The sequence below is a fragment of the Amblyomma americanum genome, chromosome 3 (genome assembly GCF_052857255.1).
Source record: "Amblyomma americanum isolate KBUSLIRL-KWMA chromosome 3, ASM5285725v1, whole genome shotgun sequence".
Lineage (NCBI taxonomy): Eukaryota > Metazoa > Arthropoda > Arachnida > Ixodida > Ixodidae > Amblyomma > Amblyomma americanum.
The window spans coordinates 177492377-177510466 of record NC_135499.1 but is presented as its reverse complement, the minus strand read 5'-3'; the positions used below and the strand labels follow the sequence as shown (position 1 = coordinate 177510466).

Below are 18090 nucleotides of genomic sequence, written 5' to 3'. Positions count from 1 at the left end.
AAAAGAGTAATTACGTCCACCCAAACATCCATCCCAAGATTAGCAGTAATTAAACCCACCCAAAAGAGTAATTAGCATTCGCCCAAACATCCAATCATCAACATCCACCCTAACCATTGCACCAGCACTCTTCCTGTCGTCCTCGTCCTTCTCGATACTAGCATCGTTAGCTGTGATCTGCATATATTACAGAATCTTCACGGAAAGGAAATATGAATCGAATAACATGCCGCACCCGGTATAAACGCGCTGTTTGTCCCGGAGCCATTGTTAGCCATGTTGGTTCTCTGGCTCGTATTTCTTCAGGCGCATATGGGGAACCTGCGCTGCCAAGGTGGCACTGCAATTGTTCCATTCGGTGACTCAATACTGCTTTTGTCAGCCGCTTGGGCAGCTGCAAACGGGAGAACAAATTCTGCGCGATTAGATACCCGCGTTTGGCTGACAGCATTCACTGCCTAGCTTCTCTCGGCGTAGCCCAGATAGCTGACGCACGGCACTTGCGCCTTCGACAGAGCGCGGAGGCTCACGCCAATAAGCGCCTGAAGGTGGCGCGGAAAAGTACTAATAGTACCACCAAAAACTGCTTGCTCTTCTCGCTAGGCAGTGTGTTATGACGCTGCAATCGGCACCGCAAACTTCAGCGCAAGAACCCCATAGCAGCAAGCGTGAAGAGCGGGCAGCCTTTCGGGAGCCTCCACTGGACACGCGTGTGTAATAATACCGGGGCTCCGCCGGTGCCGTTACTATTTTCTGTCGTCCGCGTTCACTTGTGCGCAGAAGCGTTTCCGCGGCCTCGCATCGAGGTTGCCGTATGTTTTCTTTACGTAACGGTTACAATAAGGAACGGCCTGACTTGGCGGAAGGGGGCTTTGTTCCAACCAGAAACGCCACAGCAGTGCTCGAGACACACCACTCTTCGACAGGAAGCCGGTGATCTGTAAGGAGCCGTCGCTAGAAATAGCCGCTTGAGAGTCGCCTGCACGCCTATCTAACTCCGTCTCTGCTTGCCTACCGGCGACACACAGAGGTGCGCTGCACAAAGTGGCTTCTGACAAAGAAGGGAGATTAAAATTTAATAAACAAAAGCTCTGTAGATGCGTTTGGGTTCACGCTGTGCACGAAGCCGTTCTGCGCTCGGCCTCGGAACGTTTCGTTCATAAGAGCAGATGAGGTACATTCAGTGAAACATCAACCGCTGTCTTGGAATGCGTGTCAATTGCACCTTCGCTAGCGGCTGCAAAGCGCTAATTTACAGTGGTTTCAGGGCAATAAAATTGTCTTCAAGTGTCAAGTGCATGTTTTAATTCATTGCTTCCGTTTGCAGTGCACTAAGCTCCTTTCGTTTCTTTGTATTTGTTTTGAAGGATGTTCGGGGGGGTCTTATCATGAGGGAGGTGTGCTGCGTGCTCCGGTCACGTGGCGCACCACGGTATACGTGACTGGTGTTGAGCGGGCACCGCAGCGCATATATGCCGCACGATCTGTCCGACTTACACCGCGCAGAGCAGCAACCCTTTCGTTTCCGCGTTTTTCGGCCGGAGTCGTGCTTGGCGCCTTGAGTCACTAAGGAGTGGCTATAGCTGCAAGTCTACCGCGAGCCATCACTATATTTAACTTTCGCGCAGGTGGCGCTAATGTGTGGGCACACGTGGCTTTGTTTCAGAAGAATGGGGGGGGGGGGTGCAGTCTGACAGTCCTCTGTGCATACGCGCGCTGCTCAGATGAGAAAAGCACACGCCGCCTGGGTATGCATGCGCGCTTGCATATGTGTGTGCACGGAGGCCTTCTTACGGTGGGGGTCTATATCTGTCCACCTCAACGACGTCTCTCCGCCCCCTCGTCACTCCTTTTTTTTTATTTTTACTCCCTCTCAAGTTCACTCCTTTCGTTTTGCGTTGTCTTGTCTTGCTACAGCCGTAGCCCCAACAAGGAAGGGCGACAGGAGTGGTGTGTGAGGCAAGGCGGCTGCTTGCGGCCCTTCGTCTTTACGGCGTTCAATAACGACGGCGCGTCGCCCACAGCAGCCACCCGTCTCGTTTTCGCCGCTGAGTGCCTCTCTCGCGACTCCTTGGCCGCCTCGCCTTTTGCAGCAAGTGGGTCACAAGGCGCAGAGGGGGTTCAGAGGCCGCCATAGTGGATGTCGAAAGGAGGCTTAGTTTTCTGGCCGACATGGATGAGGGAGAAGCGGATCCTGTCCGCCAGAGTGCGCAGATCCTGCAGTTCATCCTCCACCTCCCCCCCTCCTTTCCCTCGCCCGGTTATTCTTCGCTATCTTCTTTTGTTCTTCGAGGAAAGTGGCCCGCTCTACGGATGACGAAGCTTTCTGACAGCAGGAGCAGCGATACGTCATCAGATAGGTGGGCGCTGCCAGTGCAGTTTTCGCGAGGGCTGCTCGTTCTATGGCCCACGTCGTGATGATTGCAGCGGCTTTTCGCGGCCGGATGAAAGCTAAAAATCGCTGCACGTGGTGGGGATGCTCCTGAGTACTACACTGTCCCGAAGCCTTGTCCTTATAACTGGCAGAGGTGTGGGACCGACTGAAAGTCTATTTTCGATGAACAGTGGTCAATACTGCGAATGGTAAGATTCAGCGCGGGCGAGACCGAACAAGAAGGTATGACGCTCGTGTTCACGCTGATTGCATGTGCGTCTCCTTAGCCTCCGTTGCTGCGACCACGACCAACACAGGTTACTGCTCTTTCCGAAGTAGACTACTGCCGCACTTCAGGGTATCACCCGTCTTGGCAATCGGCTATATTTGTTGTCCTCAATAAATGTGAATGGACAGGAGTGTACCTGCAGGTTCGACAGAATAGGGGGCTACTAGGATGGGACCTAATCCCTGAACGGTGGTCGATCACAACTAGTACGTATATGGCTACACAAATCGTATCTTCCCTCTCTATACTATGTTGGATGAAAGTGCAGGACAGATTTATGGGGGGGGGGGGGGGGGGGGAGGTGAGAAGAAAGGACTGGAGGGCGGGCGCCGCTCTTCCGCAGCGAAAAATATTCTGCGGGAAAACCACGAACAATTGCATTTCTTTGACAGAGAAAGTCCACGAAAAGCATAGCGTAAATAGGACCTCCCACTTACCTTAACCACACCCTCACAAAATCACCCCTAAAGGCTCCCCTGTGAGAGTACGATTGTGGGTGAAAACATTGGTCGGGATTAGATGGCAGAGCGGCTTTCGTAGGATAAGAGAAAAGCCGGATATTAGCATCGAACAATGCTAGGTTCTCTCACCTTCCTTTTTTCTTTTTTTTAAATTCAAATGCGAAAGTTCGATGATTTTCGAGATATTTTCATCGAACCTCTCCCGACCGCGCTGTTTCGCGCTCGTTTACTTATGTCGCTAATTAACCTCAGTTTTCGACTCCCTCTTTAGACGTCCTGGTGAGCTGCAAGCAGCACGACCGAATTTTTTACTCTTAACAAAAAGACTCCCACGTAACGTGCCCTAAGAATTAAAACAAAATGCTACGTGTTGCTGCAGTGGGGCCAAAGCAACATCGTAGCAATATCGTTTGTGGTTGTTAAGAAAAAACAGGAGCATCTTTTGCTATATACCCCTAGTTATGAGTGACAATTATTCCATAAAATGATTATACCAGTAAAAAGACACAAAGAGTGCCGTTTGAAAGGCAGCTCCATGCAGGACACAGATGCTCATCGCAGCGGCTCAGTGAGTGTGATGTTTTGCTACTTTGCACAAAATCGCGGGTTCGGACGCCTGTGCACTTAGATTTTGGCGCATGTTAGATTCCTTACATGGTAAAAACTGCTTGGCACACTAGGACGTCGATTAAACTGAGTCGGAGCGAATACGAAGGGGGCTAACGTACTGGTTGTCCGGATTACACACTGTGCTTTCATTTCTGAACTGTTTCTACGATCTACATTTTCTTTTAAATCAGGCTTTTCATGCAAATTGTTCGCTAGATTACAAGAAGTAAAGTATGCCCCTCTAATTTAAGCGACCAGCGCCTATCTGCTTCTGTCACATTCCAGTTTTTTTTTTTACTTCACACACTTGCCATAAAGGCATAATTTGGGTTCGCTGTGTACTAAAGGAAAAATCATGCAAGGCGTTTTCATGCAAGAACTGAGGCAGGCTACTCGCGCTAGTTCTCGTTAAGTCATTGGATGCCGTTACATTGGACACGCCCTATTATATCCTATCCGCGGAATGAATATTTAGGCCATCAAGTTTGGAAGTACCGGTTCCTATAATTTGGTGACCACGCGCCTCAAGAAGAGGCTGCATCATTTGGACCAGAGAGGGCGTGGGAAGAAAGACCGTGCAAGAGCTTTCGCGGAGCTAACGTCCAGCCGTGTATGCACGCAGGGCAGAAGAAGCATTACGACGATGTTTCTTTATTCTTTAGCGCCAGGAAAAAGAAAAAAAAAGGGCGGAGTCTTTTTCCTGGTCGCTGGGAAGCTTTTTGTGCATTTCCTGGGCCTGCATTCCGGCGGCCTGTGAGGTCGATTACCAGCTTTCACCAACGTCGGGTCACTAAAAATAGCTTTAGCGGCGAAGAACCTGCCGAAAAACAAAACAAACAAAAGAAAAAGGAGCTTCGCAGAAGGAGCGAGACGGAATTCGCCATCAGCGTGCTGGAAAACCCCACACACTCTCTGCATGCGACATTGTTTTCACTGTGCGCCATTGGAACGGAGCGACTTATAGCCTTTGCAACGTCGGAACTAAATTTACAGGGAATGCGGCCGCTGAATGCGAAGCCGACGAGAATTCGGCACCTGGCGGCAGTGGGTCTCTCACCGGACAACCCGGATTCCGATATTGCCTGGACACATGGTCCATATCATCGTTCACTTCTTGATTTCACCAGATCAGCCCACCTTTCTTCATTTATTTAAGCACCTTACTCATATCTCATTTCATAGTTTTTATGCCCTGAGGCAATAAAAATCGCTTCAAAAAAAAAAAAAAAGTCGGCCGCACAAAGGTCTCCGCAGCGCCAGTTATTGTGACTTTCAAGCGCAGGAATCCAACAAGTGCGCGTAATGGACTTGCCTGGAGCTTTTTTTCGAGCTGCTCACTTATTCTTGCCCGTTCGATTAGTATTACTTGGTTGCTACAACCTGTATCACGCGTCTTCCCGAATGACTTCTCTGAATTGCCCTTCCTTTTCAGTGTGCTGTTAAGCGAATAATCGGATGTCTCATAAGCGACACTAATTCGCTGCCATTGCAATTCACTCAATTTTGGCGCAAGCGTTTTTGAAGACGTTAAACTATGTATTAAGGCTGGAAAGGGGGAAGGAGTTGACATTGGCAGCAACAGCTTTCTGCACGCAACGGCCACAATGGACATGGATACAAAGTATTAGTGCCATTTAGTTTGCAATTTTCGTATTGTGTAATGTTCAGTAAGCCATCAACAACAACAAAAACGCCCTTACTCCCTCCCCGCCTCCCCCGCACGCACAATTGGGGGAGGGGGAATGAACAACTGTCTCATGGGACATGTTACCAGAAATTTTTGACCGAAATATTCGGGGAGACGTAATAAGGATAATGAATCCTGATAACGGCTGCTGCAAATTTTTCTTCTTTTTCTGTGTTATCATTCGGTGCTTACTCTGTGCAGCTTCTTGTGGTAGCATGTCCACTATTTGACCTAATTAAGCTAGCAATTAATCACGCCATAAACTGCACGTCATCACAGCAGAGGCTTCCACTATACCGTCTGGCCTATGTGTTACCCAAGTTCTTTCTGCCAGTGTTTTCTGTAGAGATGTCTCAGATCTAAAGATCCATCGCAGCTGCTGCTCCCTGTCTTGAGCATTCAACTTAAGTGACAACATGTCAGGCGAAATTGAACTGAAGATTGTTCGTACCCACACCATGAGCACTTCTAGCCCCTCTTGATAGTTGGGTTGTGAGATAATTTCTACCTTAATATTGACAGCATCCAGCCAAGCCGCATTAACGGCGTTGACTTTCTCGAACATAACATACGCACCTATGTCAAATGAACAAGACAACTGGGGACAAGCAAATCCGTGTATTGTTCAGTCACTGTAAAGAACATAACTATTTCACGGAACGCCTGACTTGTGCAAAATTTGCTAGTGACAGAGATGAATGCAGTTTGGACTCGCTCAGTGGAGACAAGCAGTATAACGCCATCCCCAGCTGCGGAACGCCTAATCTGGTGCAGCGGGTAGCGGAGTCAATTTGTAACGTGTACATACACAGCAAGGTTTAGGTCAGTGCGAGATATTTATTATTTTTGTTTCCTTTAAAAAATGGCACATGGGAGGTGATATGAAAATGATTCTTTTCAGAAAAATAGAGGTTATTACATGTGCTATTTTTCCCAGTTACGCAACGTTGTCACCTACTGACCTAGATATGTTTGAAGTAAGAAGATTTAACCCTACAGGCCTTGGTGGACTTTAATGAAGGCACTGTGATCTGGGTTGGTTGGTTGGTTTGGTTTATGGGAGTTTAACGTCCAAAAGCGATTCAGGCTGTGAGAGACGCCGTAGTGAAGGGCTCGGGAAATTTCGACCCCCTGGAGTTCTTTAACGTGCACTGACATCGCACAGCACACGGGCCTCTAGAATTTCGCCTCCATCGAAATTCGACCACCGCGGCCGGGATCGAACCCGCGTCTTTCGGGCCAGCAACCGAGCGCCATTACCCCTCTGCCACCGCGGCGGCTCTATCCGGGTTTTTCAGCGTTGAAGTTAATCCTCTTAGTAACTTAATAAGAGAAATTAATTTGCACGGCTACCATGTGATGTCTTAAGTATCCCCACGTTATTCTGACATTTTTGGCGCCTGTATCACATATTGAAAAGAAGTTTGGGCTTTTACCCGCAGCGGTGGCTCAGTGGTTAGGGCGCTCGACTACTGATCCGGAGTTCCCGGGTTCGAACCCGACCGCGGCGGCTGCGTTTTTATGGAGGAAAAACGCTAAGGCGCCCGTGTGCTGTGCGATTTCAGTGCACGTTAAAGATCCCCAGGTGGTCGCAATTATTCCGGAGCCCTCCACTACGCCACCTCTTTCTTTATTTCTTTCTTCTTTCACTCCCTCCTTTATCCCTTCCCATACAGCGCGGTTCAGGTGTCCAACGATATTATGAGACAGATACTGCGCCATTTCCTTCCCCAAAAAACCAATTATTACTACGTTTTTGCAATATTTATCTCTCATAATATCAAAGAGAGAGAGAGAGAGAGATTGACAAAGTATCTCATATGATTAGCGCCATTTGCAATACATCTCACGCTCTCTTAAAATCGCTGGCAATGTACTTAGCCTCGCTGCTCAGAGGCAGTTGCATGCACATCCATGTGCCCGATGCCGTGCCTAAGAGACCACAAAATGAAAATAGGTGTAGTGTTCATTCTTAATTCATACTTCTACTGTGGTACGAAAGCTATATCCCTAGAGTTAATGAAAAAGCGAAAACACTTTTGTCATGTATCTGTATTGTTCACATACACCTTCTGACTTTCTTTCCGCTCACAGCATGCTCCTTCAGCCTTTCCTCTCAACATTTCTTGTTGCCAACGCCTAGAATCAAGTATGTCACACAGTGCGAAGCAGCAGAGCTGTTTACACATGACAGACGCCAAAATCCTCTCAGCTTCACGTCACAAAATAAATAAAAGCACACGCCGATGGGTTAGGTCAACATGTTCGCGAGTTGACCAACGCGCCTTCGAATTTGCACGACGTTGTCGCAATATTTGTCGAAGAAGGTGCGCCTTGCTCGCTGGCGGCACATCTGATAGTTTATGAAGACTGGTTGTAAAAGACGGTCAGTTGCGAACAAGTATCTAAAGGGAAAGCAGCATGGTAGTAAGGTCGCAGTAAGGTAGCGGTTGCGGGTGGTGCCAAGCCGCTGAGTCGCCCTAGACACTACTCTGCTTCGAGGGACGAGAGGTAGAACCACCCAGAAGGGAACTTGTACATACGCAAAAAAGCAGGGCTCTAATCGGTACTGCTTGATGTGCGGACCATGGTAACAGCGCTTCACGTTGGCTCAAAAGGGTCGCAATGTTCACTGACCTGCTTCAAACCCCCCGCGAACATCCTTCCGTGTCGCGGTATGCTTCCCTGTGCGTATGACTATTTGGCCCTCGGTAACTGAAAAATTTCCGCCGTCCATAACACGTAGTGCTTCAGCAATAAAACTGTGATTCTGATGGTCAGGTTGACTTCGCAAATGAACGGAGAGAAAAACATTAACCCAGGAGGAAAAAAATCTGAAGCAAATTTGGCTACGCTTGCAACCTGAAAGCTGTCGAATCTCTTTCCTGTCACACGAAAGCAGCCGCAGTACCCAGTAAGAATGCTGTGCCGGCAGAATGGTATGAACCAAGAAGGCTTCTTTCAGTTATTCCGCACTTCTTGATTTCTTTGTTGCACTCTTGCTCTTTTTTGTTATGGTGGGAGTAAGCAGAGATCGCCTCGGTGAAACTTCAGCCTTCAGGGGTTTACGGAGAGATGTTACTGCGGTAGTAGAGATGTGGCTAAAACGTTTGCTGGGGCAGACAAGGTGCGGACGGTGCGGAAGAACTGCTAACCATGCAACGAAATAACGAATTGAGGCGAAACATTCCTCACGAATTTCTTTTTTCATTTTGCTTTGGTTATCCGAAAGCTGTTATGCTGTTCCTTGCTCCAAGTTATTAGAGAATTATTAAATGTACTTTCGCAGCTTAGGACTAAGCATAACGAGGTAACCTGAAAGACAGTCGTAGTTTCACTTACCTCCGGTTCCTTCAAAGCAAGGCGGGACTTTCAAGCAGGGGGTCTCTTTTCCAACGGTAAGAGCGGAAATCCAGAAGTCGTCACTGTTTGCACGCAGTGGTCCGACGACGAAGGCACCCAAGAGGCACTTTCTTCCAGAACAGACGCTTGGTGATCCGACCCGTGTTTCAGCGCGAAAGTCTCTTTGATTGCACTACGGCGTTGACCACGTCTGGTTCTCACCAAAAGGCCGCTGTACCGTCTCTGACTGAGCAGTTTTTGAGACGAAAAACTCGAGAATTATATAAAAGATTTGTGGACTATTTTTTCTACGCGGCTTGCGCGGATGAAAATGGCGGAAAAGATTGAAACAGTCGGCACGGACAGGAACGCTGGCTGACGAGCAGCGAGCGCCGTGTGCTCTTGACCGCCGCCGGTTGATAGCGGCGCGCAGAACGACGGAAGCGGGCGGCGAAGAACGGCGCGCGGCGCGATCCGCGCGATGAGAAGCGGTGAGGTAGGTGGGCGGCGGGACGTCGGAACTTCCGCCGAGAGCGGCGGCTGCGGAGCGTGCTGAAGGGGACGCGGGCGACGACGATCTTCCGATCCGGGCCCGACTGGAAAGGTTGTGCACTGCGTGTCCCGGAAAAAAGGGGGCCGAAAAATCACTCTCCTCGTTGACCCAGATCAGAATCTCCCCCCACCACCTCCGCCACCGGCAGCGCTCACCGGCACGCCTCTCTTCGCCCTCGTCCCCGCAGGCGACCCTTTCCCTTTCGCTGCTGCGGCGGCCTGCCTACCGGTGCTCGCCACAGCACCCTTTCCTGACGTCATCATTACGGGTACGTTGGGCTGAGCCGCCACGATATGCCTGCCGCGGGCTTGGTCACGTGCAGTGAATTCTGCTGCAGTGCTGGAGAAAAGCACGGTGGTGCGGCAAAGGCTAGCGCTTAGGTAGGAAGAGGATGACACCGATGACCTGGACTTTGCAGCGTCAGCGTTTAAGTTCAGAGACCTCGCAAGTTGAGAAAGGTGCCGATAGACTCACGCTTGCAAGGAGGCAGATGCGCGAGCGGAAGTTGGCTGACGCGTGCTCTGCCTGTTTAGACTTTTAAAACCGACGCTGCACTTTAGACGTATGCAAAGTGCGTGAAAAGAGGTGAGTCGTTGACACACGGCAGGAACAGAACTGGACGGGCTCTAAGAGCGCGTGGTAGTTTAATAAAAAAAAAAACGCCGAGAAATATCAAGGGAGTTGGCAGGTGGTGTGGTGGTGAGAGGTGACTTCATGGTACAGAAAATTATAGTTTCCGCACAGTTCTTTATAAATAGAGAGATCTGTCTTTTTTTTTCTTTCCTGCTCGCAATATGTAACAACGTGCAGTGCAGTAAAAACCATTGCATGGCTACATAACTGATAATAGTCGATGTAGTGGCGTTTAATGGCAGCGAGGATGAGCTGCCACGGGTACCGTGAGTGCCCTACCTCGATCAGCACCAAACTTTGGCCAGTAAACCATGGCCAATCTTCTGTCGCGAGTACGAACCATGTCTACAGATGTCAACAACTGCCGCTTCTCCGAGCGGTTTGCACATGAAGTATACTGTGGTCCAGAAAAGAAGATAGCAGAAATACACGCGTCAGAGTCTGGTAGATCGTGTAAACAAATGACAAGGAGGAGGACCAGATCAGAAAGATCGCAGAGGTTGCAGCGGCAGGAAGTAATAAGGCATACCGTTGAGACTGTCAGAGGACGTTCTAGCGCACTCTGCGAAAGCCATGTCGCCCTTTGGAACGTTTCGCCTAAGCATGTAATGTAAGCGCTGAGTTAATCGACGTTGTACGGACAGACACGCTACATATGGGGACTTCCGAGTCCATATGTGCATAATTCGCTGAATTTCCTACGCCACTGCGCTGAACAACGGTTGTTTCCCGTGACAAATATTTTCCTCAGGCTCACGCAACTCCTGTCGAGAGCTTAATCCGTGCAAAGGTTGCATCTATGCAACCCGCAAACAAGGTGTCGTCATTCTCATAGTAGCACAGGACAACCTTCGTGAGGGCACAGCGTTGGCATCCCCGGGGGCCGGACCGGTCCCGTGGCAATCAGCTAAGTGAGCTTGCGTCCGTCACGGAGTGTCACGAGAGTCACGCTCAAGAAGAGTCGTGAATGCTTGCGAAAAACAATGTCAGCCTCGGCCACTCCGGGCGGAACGAGCACGGTCACAGGAATCGTCCTTGTCACGTTCCGGAAAAGAGAGAAAAAAAATGAAAAGGAAAGGTTACCAGCGCAGGCCTACACTCTGGCAGCTCTATTCGCTGCAATTTTTGTTTTGCTCACCTACATTCATTTTCTTCTCTCTCTCTCTCTCTCTCTCTGTGTGTGTGTGTGTGTGTGTGTGTGTGTGTGTGTGTGTGTGTGTGTGTGTGTGTGTGTGTGTGTGTGTGTGTGTGTGTGTGTGTGTGTGTGTGTGTGTGTGTGTGTGTGTGTGTGTGTGTGTGTGTGTGTGTGTGTGTGTGTGTGTGTGTGTGTGTGTGTGTGTGTGTGTGTGTGTGTGTGTGTGAGAGAGAGAGAGAGAGAGAGAGAGAGCGCCACGGAGTGCTTAAAATCTAGAACCACTTAGCATAACTGCTCGCGTAACTACAAAGATTTTCCTTTTGCGTACACGTAGAAGGGACCGTTCAAGCCTGGTGTCATGTGCCACCCCGGCCAACGAAATTTCCGCTGTAAGAGTGAACGCGAACTCTAAAATAGTTGGTGCTTATGCACTTAAGACAGAGCAAGAGAGCAGATTAACTCAGTTTCTAGGACTTGTACGCACATGTCCTCAGAACTGCGCCCGCTTCATTCGAAATTTTTTAAAAAGAATGTAAAATATATTTCGAACAGCATATGAACGTCCTGAAACATGTCATCGGACTTTAATTTCAAAAGGACGCGATCACCTCCCTTTCATTCTATGTCCAAATTATAGGACAGAGCTGGAGTACTGTCATGAGCAGTCCCGTCTTCCCACAGTATTTCACAAGCTCTGAAGTCAAGAATAATGACCCACGGTCAACCCAACCGGTTCTTGTGTGAGTAGGCCATCCCTGTGTGTGGGATGGCCTGAACGCTGTTCGAGGATACTGAACTGGGCGAGTTGGAGTGGATGCATGTTTGGCAAATACAGTCCGAGAAAAAGACAAGGACGAAAAGCAGTATCACACGCACGAGTGCTGTCTTCGTCTCTTTTTTGCGTTCTATTGCCAAACATATACGCCTGAACTCTGTTGTGTGAACGCTGTTGACGAGCTCGTACAGTCATTCGGACCTTGAGAGATATTTTACGTCGACCAAGTTCGGGCATGCCCTTTCAATGTCGGCCACGAGCTTGCAAATTCACGCATAGTACAGTTGAACCTCTTTATAACGAAGCTGAAGGGGTCCGGCGATTGCTTCGTTATAGCCGTAATATCTTTATAGCCCGTGTTGACCGAGATTTCAAGGAGAATCGTCGTTCCTTCGTTATATCCATTATTTCGTTGTAAACCATTATGTTATAATGAGGTTCGACTGTAGTTCATTCACTCCTGCTCTTCAACCTTCACAAACTTCTCATATTCTTGCTCTATTAACTTTTTTAGTGCCAAGCTTCCCGAAGCGAGCTTCAGTTCAGGCTGTTTCTTAGCTACGGAAAGCTTTCATGAATGACACGTTACCGCAAACCTCAAGTAAAAATTGCTTGGTGGCGATACCAAATAGTGCCTGCATGAGCGGACTGCCCAGAGCCAGTGCTCATATTTTGCTGGTAACTACTCACCTCTAGCACCGTTCACAGTTCGAAGGTACAATTTAATTTCACCCAGAAGAACTGAATTCCGGTTGATGGAAAGCATAGTCCTTACTGTTGTCCTCTGCTGCCCGCATCATTCACTACGCTGTCTCCTGCCATTCTGGTTGCAGCCGAGGTATACGTTATCATTCGAGGCAGAGATGAATGGCTGAACGTACTCCGACTTGTCGATTGCTTCCCGAGTGTCTTGCGTCCAGCGACAGCGTCCACTCCAAGACGCACATTGGCCCAATCTACAGGAATCTCATGACCACGCATCTGTCGCATATCTTTTATTTGCAATCTTGATTTCAAGATAATTTGAGCCGCGTTGTCTTTGGGCAGCAGTGAGAACTGAAGTTTTTGCTTAGGCTATACTACGATCCCGAATGCGCCGCATTGCATAGATCCGAGAAAGCCCTAATGCAGCTGCTGTAAAAGCGAAGGATAAAGAATGGATAAAAGAGAGAGCAAAATTGGAAGATGGGGGGGGGGGGGGGGGTCGAGAATGAACTTTATTGTAGCAAATAGGAAAGATACTACCACAATAATCGAAATTTTCTTGGCCAGCAGAAGTTTGTGAGCGGTCCTGACCTTTCCTGTTGTCACCTAGCTGTTCATTCATTCACCTTTCCTTGCCGCTACAAAAGCTGAGCTGAGCCGCACTCTTTTGGGGCACCTTGGTTAAAGATAGCCCTCCCGATGAGTGATGAGTCATCGGCCCAAGCTGTGGAACGTTTCCGAGCGCACCAGGAAGGTGAAACGGCCGACCTGGTTCGCGGGCACTTTCTCGACGTATCCCTCGCGATTCCTCCGCTGCGGGCGACTTTACCTCCCAGGTAGTGCGCGCTGCGGTAAACACTGAAGTTATTTGACCGAACGCTTTCACTAAACAGGTTCGGTCACCTCGCCAGCGAAGCTGTGTCAGTATTACCGAGGGGACAAAAAGCGTTATTGAATGGCGGACTCGGTGCCTGCCGAAAATTAAAAAAAAAACACCTATACTTTCTGTTTCTGGTATGAAGCCGCGAAGAACACGGTGAAGGCTTTTTTTTTTTTTGACGCGGATCGGTTTGATTGTTCCTTTTCATTGATACACCTGGTTTAAATACCCACTGTCGCACCATTTCGCGTCCATTTCCTCCCTCTCGCCACCCCCCCCCCCCCCTTCCACACACACACATTTTTTTTTTCTATCACACTTGCGTAGAGAGAGAGAGAGAGAGAGATAAGCTGCAAAACGTCAGCTCATAGGAAGCACTTTGGATTTTTCGCAGGTGCACTCTTTCCAACTCCGTGCATTTAGCTTATCAATTGACATACTGTCTGCAGCCAGTCTGTTGAAAGTGAACTAACAAGGTACCAAAGGGCGCAGGCGTAAACTGGCGAGTAGCTTATAACTCTGAATTATTGTTTGTGATTACGGTGCAGTAGTTTGTATAATTCTGATGTATATTGCTCATGCCCAACAATTCTGGACAAACGGGAAAGAGTTTATGAACGCAATGTTTTCATATATGGTAACATTTCACTCTAAGAATCTATTTATCCTCAGATCTCCCGTCGGCAGGCTTCAATTTTTTTGCTATTCACGTTTTTATTATCGTCAAAAGTGTTCCCCATTGGTTTTCTATGGCAGTCTTAATTGCTCGATGCGACCGATGGAAACACGTTTAAAGAAAGATTTTGCTACGCATCGGAAGAATGAACCATTAACTTCAATATGTACAGAACGGTGCCTTAAAAGTTTAATTTGCTCAAAATTATTGTCCAAGAAAGTTGGACATGTGTTTGGTACGTCCACATAGCTTGATGACTATAGCGATTAATGGATAAGTATTGTAGGTGAGTTACTGCCGCAGGATGCGACTCTAGAGTGACGAGTTGACTATAGCTACGGTGCATGATTATATAAGCTCTATGACTAGGCTGAACGTATTATGCCTGTCTGCTATCCGGCATCTTTTCTTACTACCTCTATTCGAGACATTTTCGTACATTTGCCTCAGGTAGTATAGCAAAAGGCCCGAAAAGTGTCTGACATGGCTATACGACCCTGAAGGCACTCGCAGCAAATGCATTCTCTGGTATACCATTTCACAGCATTCAGACGAAATACAATATGTGAAGACAAAGACAGCTACAAGAATCAGTGCTTATTTAAAGTATCTAATTTTCCAGGAGAGAAGACAAAAAAGCAGCGGTGGAATATACCAGTAAACAAAAACAAAAACCTATTACACATGTATCACAATTTGTACAGTCAAACATACATCTTGAGCTAAATGAACATTAATGAAATACACAGTGCACCAGACTGACGTCAGAATGTAGGCACAGACAGTAATTTCTAAGCCAGAAACGAAGAAAAAAATATTGCCCTGACTTGATGCTTAAATTGTGGTATGAGAAATGTATTCTGCAGTAAACTCAATATGTCGGGGTATTCGTTCAGGAGTTCTGGTATTCGTGATGGTAATCTTTAAAGTCGTAATTTGTACGTGATCGGGATCCAACTATTTCATTTTGTCGTAGTTCTTAAGGAGTTGCTTTGCAGGCTATTGTTCTTAAAACGGCGTTCGATTTATTGTGTGTTGGCGTAGGGGTTTCTATTGAGTGTGTTTTTTAATAACTTCTTTATCGACAGTATGTTACAGCAGGTGAAGTATGAAAAAATACTATCCAGGAAAGGAACATTACTTGCTGCCCATAGTGCTCGCTTTTGCAAAAATAACAGTGAATTTAGATTCGTCTCGGTTGTTGGTATTCTTCCATTAAATTAATTTCTTTTTCTCTTTTATATTTACCCAAGGATGTGTTGTCTACAGCTCAGAGAGCATATAATGCACTGTAGCATGGGCTTTCCAGAAAAGGCACGCTTAGTTGTGACGTTTTTTTTTTTTGCGCAAGGAGGCAGAGAAAAAATGCAGCCTGTAGACTCTTCAAAAGAAGGTGTAAGCATGAAACACGAACTAAGAAATGCAAATCTGATTTTAGGACGTCTCATAGATGGTAGCTGCACTCGGGTGCACAAGCCTTTCAGCTGCTTGACGGGCCGCTGCATTAACCCGTTTTTGTTCCTCGACATGGGCAGCGCGCATGAACTTCATGGCTGCTTTCGCAGCTTGAGGAGCCGCCGCCATAATACGCTTGTATTCCAGCTGAACAGCGCAGTACGTGCCCCTTGCCGATTTTGATGCTTTGCGCGCTGCCGAGTACAGCTGCTTATCTTCCTCGCCCCTGGCAGATCACTCGACTTCCCTCGTTGCTTTCGTTGCTTAGCGCGCCATGGCGTTCCCCTGCTTTTCTTCGGGCTTGGGGAGGCGTTAATGCCTCCTAGGCCGCCTTCTAACCTAGAAAAAAAAATTAGAATGCACATATTGAGAGGGTGCGAAATAGGAGGATAAAAATTTGGCTGTTTAAGCATCATCGCAAATCACATTTATAAAAATGCCTTCACATTCCTGAGCTGGAGCGCATCCTAAATGAGCTGCAGGAGCTGGGAAGAATTGGCCCAGGAGCGGATGTTCTCCACATCATCAATAATAAACGCAGTTACAACAGTTTAGCGCAGACAAGTACCACGGTGCCTTAATTAAGTCTCGGACCCACAGGTTCTTCACTAAACAACCATATAACCGGACGTTTAGTGACGAAAGGCAGGCAGCTCGCTCCAAAGAAGTATTGGAGATTCAGTCCTGAGCTAATACTCACAGTGACACCCGTGGTATTTTTGGCGCTGTTTTGACAATTATGTGCGGCTCTTTAGGATATATTGAAACGGGAATTGCCTTGTTAGAAATTTTCAGTACTGCTTATGGTGTGGGCTTTTCGCCTCCTCTCTATACCGGGAACAAAATACGAATTCCGAAGAGCAGAACTTTCCAAGGGTATCTTCCAATATTTCCTTGTGTAATGAAGATTCACGAAACATTTACAAAGGTCCTCTCTCCTCGTCTGTAACTCCAGGTTCTATGTTCACGAACTGAATATCACAGGTATGATAAAGGTGAAATTCATTAGTACACAATCAGGTCCCAGAGTGAAACCTTCCATCGGAACTTCCTGTTGTTAAGTGCAAGTACTGAATGCGAGAAATTATGGCGGATGATTAGTGCATTAAACAAATTGCTGAGATAACAGAACGACATAACCGTGTCCAAATGCGACAAACTGTTTTGTAGTTTTGCGGTAAGGAATGATTTTTCGGTTGTTTTGTAGTATTTTCCTGTGGGCCGTTATTTTTCTCCTCTACTTTTTTGTTGTAACTGCACAAAATTCTGTTGTTACTACACGTTTTTGGTCAAAAACATTGCAGAAAATTTGTTGTGACGACAGAAACTTTTATGTTGTGTTTCTTGACTCGGCGCATATTGAATATCAGAAAAAAAAAGAATTTTAAAAAAAGTTGATAACAAGAACCCTAGTATATACAAGCATACAAGCGAAAACCAGAGCACAAGCAAAAAGCACCACACATGACATACACGACTCAAGGAAATGGCAATTCTTGATAGTTAGCAAACACGTATCTTCCTCAACCTTGTATTGAACAATTTTTCTACACGGGATTTTTTTATGAATCCGGGAAGCGAGTTCCGAAAAGAAATAAAGTGAATTGTTTGCTGTAGCTAGTTTTTTTTTTCGAAAGCAGGACATTTAGTTTTTCGCTTTTTAACATTAGGCAGGCAGGATTGTTTAACATTAATCTCATCCGCCCATTTTCTTCTGGTTCTTGCTTTACGTAATGCGGGCACACGCTGCCTGTAAAAAATTTGCGGTCTCTTACAGTAAAGTGTAAACCATTACATATTGGAATTGTAGCAGTGAACAGATATTAAAATCTTATTGTTGCTGAGTTGATTTCATATACCAGCTGATGCGTTCAATTATTGCATAATGCCATCACTTCATGCAACGCAAATTTCGAGCCCCCATCTGCGGCCTCGGTACTCACGGGTGTTGAGGTAGATAAGTACTCGTACTATACCCACCGCGACGATTACAACTGTTGACAGAGTTCACTATGTTGCACAGTTAGAAATGAACAAAGCTGGCTTATTTTAATTCGCATGTTTCACTTCCTCATCTGCATGCAAACATGTCGTCACGTTGTTGATTACGAACAGTCATTATCTCCATCAGGTGGCAAGCGCAAACAATACGCGTGTGATAGCGGACGGCGCAGGTATACGTGTACGCCCAAGCAATGCGGCGTGCTCCCATGCCCCGCTGTCGTCATCAGAGGAGGCCAGGCCTTGACTCAGATACGAAGTGCGCTGTGCAGCAACCGTTTACGTCACTGTCCGGCCGGAACGAAATGCCGCTCAAGCACCGCTCATTGCGAGAGGTCGCCGTATACTCCTTTATCGTATGCCACGGCGGGTCTTAGGAGATAGCAGCTATGCGGCCTCTGGCTCTGGTAAGATTCAGTCAAGAAACGCCGAAAGGTGTTGTGCAATGAACTTTATAGGTCGCTGACTGTGGAAGGCAGCGCGTGCGGTCGCGATGTTTGGTGCAAAAGTTCTGT

General features: G+C 47.4%; 1 protein-coding gene across 1 annotated transcript in view; it reads right to left on the bottom strand.

Moving 5' to 3' along the window:
* Window positions 1-9653, bottom strand: part of LOC144125510 (clavesin-2-like) — a 63063-nt gene extending 53410 nt beyond the window's left edge. The window contains exon 1 of the mRNA XM_077658970.1: window positions 8763-9653. The gene's annotated coding sequence lies outside the window, so the exon portion shown is untranslated. The remainder of the gene's footprint in view (window positions 1-8762) is intronic.
* Between the last annotated feature and the right edge of the window lie 8437 nt (window positions 9654-18090).